The sequence below is a fragment of the Brassica oleracea genome, chromosome C2, assembly GCF_000695525.1.
Source record: "Brassica oleracea var. oleracea cultivar TO1000 chromosome C2, BOL, whole genome shotgun sequence".
Classification (NCBI taxonomy): Eukaryota; Viridiplantae; Streptophyta; class Magnoliopsida; order Brassicales; family Brassicaceae; genus Brassica; species Brassica oleracea.
Genome location: NC_027749.1, coordinates 433,173 through 436,295, shown reverse-complemented (window position 1 = coordinate 436,295; position 3,123 = coordinate 433,173). Strand labels below are relative to the sequence as shown.

Below are 3,123 nucleotides of genomic sequence, written 5' to 3'. Positions count from 1 at the left end.
TTATTTTGTGTGGACCGTAGTTGATTTCAAGTTTCAAGCATATCGGCATCGATCAAGCACCTGCGTTTGCTGCCAAAAAAAAAAAAAGCACCTGCGTTTGAATTCGCAGCGAAGGGAGTGGGATGAGATCGCAAGAGTGACAGAGTTAGTTTTTATAGTCTTGTCAACATAACATAATGGGATTGGCTTAGCAATTTCAAAGAGCCTCTTTTTACATTTCCTTGTATATTGGGCCTTTCCATATACATATTTTTTTACGGGCATGTTTGTACTGTGATTATATTTGGAGGTAAACATATGAAGTGTTCAGTGTTTAAACGTGTAATATCCCCCTTCACTAGGAAAAATTGATTCCAGTCTCTCAGATAAATAATGAAAATATGCGAAACAAATACAAAATACAATCAATTATCAAGGAAGAGCTTCTAAAGAAGAAAATGAATATAAGGCCTCTAAGTAACCATCGACGGAGCTGAGACTCTGTTTATCATGACTCTCACCTCATTTCCTGATTAATATTCCTACTTGGAGACTCTCAACTACAACCTTCCTAATGGCGAAAATTGATATCTGGTGCCTCCTCGATATCATCATCAGGCTGAGTGAAGGCAAATCACATTATGAGCTTATCATTACCAATTTACTGGAGACATCTCATTTCTTGTAACGCAAGGATTAAATATATCAATACGCACCTGAAGTAACTGAAGTAACCGCCAAAGCAAGTAATCAATGATCATAACCATACAGAATACCTTCCCTGCCCACGCTCCACATGACAAGAACCTACCAACCATCATCTTTATATATTTATTCATTGCTCTCCAAAAGAAAAACATCAATCATGATGAGTATGTAAGGATACCTCGATAGACGTTCTAGAAGACTTCTATTGGAACACTTCAAGGCACGGTCGTACTTGGTTACAGCTCGGTTCTTTTGGCTACATCTTGCCAACTGTACAGCTTCTTCATCTGGTGGTAAGCAACAAGCACAAACATAAAATATATCAGTCTTTCATCTCTTAGTTAGTAAGTAGGTTGATATGTTAGTTCTGGATTTGAAGCACAACTCACTCGATTGTGCATTTCCTCAGGGTTAATACTTGGAAGTATTGATATCGCCTTCTCGATTGCTCGTACCATATCATCCGGATCTGGCTCAGCAAGTACAACCATGTCATCCGGTAAGACCTACACAAATCCAGGAGACAGAAACAATTATAACAAAACGAAAGATGATACTATAAGAATTTAGAAAGGGTAGATGCCTCAGGGACACCTCCAACACGAGTGCCAACAGTTAATAACCCGCAACTAGCTGCCTCCAATATAGCTATGCAGAAGGCTTCTGTTAAAGATGCAGAAGGCTTCTGTTAAAGAACTGTCACATGATCAAAAACTGGAGTAAAGATGAACCATTCACAAGTCCATGTGATGAGTTTTGTGATTTAAATAAGAATCAGCCTGCAATCTGCACACCTATTAAGGAATATATGACCGGTGACCAAAACAGAGCGCATACGAGAATGAGGAACTGCACCGAGCATTTCAACATTATCTTGGAGAGAATGCTTCTCCCTCATTTCCTCTAGTCTCACATGCTTTGGTCCATCCCCTCCAACTACAAATCGAACCTTTCACAAACCAAAACATTAAAAAAATAAAGTCAAATACCCAATGTTATAAAAATCGGTGCCTAGACATCTGCCTAGTCGGCAAATCAGATCTAAAAGAAACAATTTTTCTAAAACAAAATTTAAAATATCGGTCTAGGCACTTAAAACGATTCCCATGTACTATGAAAGAAAGTTTAATATACATTAATACAAAGGTAGAATGTGTTTAGAAATTTTAAAACAACACAGAAGATCATATGATTCAATATATAGAATATTTACCGAAAAACTCAATATTTTCGTAGGGGTTAATACATAAATTTTGAGATAAATTCAAAAATATGATAATACTGTTCTAATACATAGTTGCATCATGCACTAACATATGATGAAAGTCAAAGAGGTTTGGAACCTTTGTTGTCTCCGTTTCTCTAGATAATAGCGATTTTATAGTGGTTAGTCCACCAATTTAGGGAGTATTATGAAGTTTTACAAAATTAATTGATAAAAAAATTAAAATGATACCCATGTACCATGAAAGAGAGTTTAATATAAATTAATACAAATGTATAATGTGTTTAGAAATTTTAAAACAACACTAAAGATCATAGGCTTTAGTATATAGAATATTTACCAAAAAACTCAATATTTTCGTAGGGGTTTAACACATAAATTTTGAGAAATATTAAAAAATATGACAATACTGTGTTAATGCATAGTTGCATCATGCACTAACATATCATGAAGGTCAAAGAGGTTTGGAATCTTTGTTGTCTCCGTTTCTCTAGAGAATATCGATTTTATAGCGAGTCCACCAATTTAGAGAGTATTATGAAGTTTTACTAAATTAATTGATAAAAAATTAAAACGATGCCCATGTACCATGACAGAGAGTTTAATATACATAAATACAAATGTAGATTGTGTTTAGAAATTTTAAAACAACACTAAAGATCATAGGCTTCAGTATATAGTGGTTAATCCACCAATTTAGGGAGTATTATGAAGTTTTACAAATTTAATTGACTAAAAATTCAAATGATACCCATGTATCATTAAAGAGAGTTTAATATACATTAATAAAAATGTAAAATGTGTTTAGAAATTTTAAAACAACACTAAAGATCATAGGCTTCAGTATATAATGTATTTACCGAAAAATTCAATATTTTCGTAGGGGTTAGCAAATAGATTTTGAAAAAAATTCAAAATATGAAAATTCCGTTTTAATACATAGTTGCATCCTTCACTAACATATGATGAAGGTCAAAGAGGTTTGGAACTTTTGTTGTCTCCGTTTCTCTAGAAAATAGCGATTTTATAGTGGTTAATCCACCAATTTAGGGAGTATAATGAAGTTTTACAAAATTAATTGACAAAAAACTCAAAACGATACCCATGTATCATGAAAGAGAGTTTGATATAAATTAATACAAATGTAGAATGTATTTAGAAAATTTAAAACAACACTAAAGCTCATAGACTTAGTATATATAGTATTTACC

The 3,123-nt window shown here is 33.4% G+C and overlaps 1 pseudogene; it reads right to left on the bottom strand.

Annotated features, from left to right (window-relative positions):
• Positions 1–550: 550 nt before the first annotated feature.
• LOC106323114 overlaps positions 551–3,123 on the bottom strand; it is a 14,476-nt pseudogene continuing 11,903 nt past the window's right edge.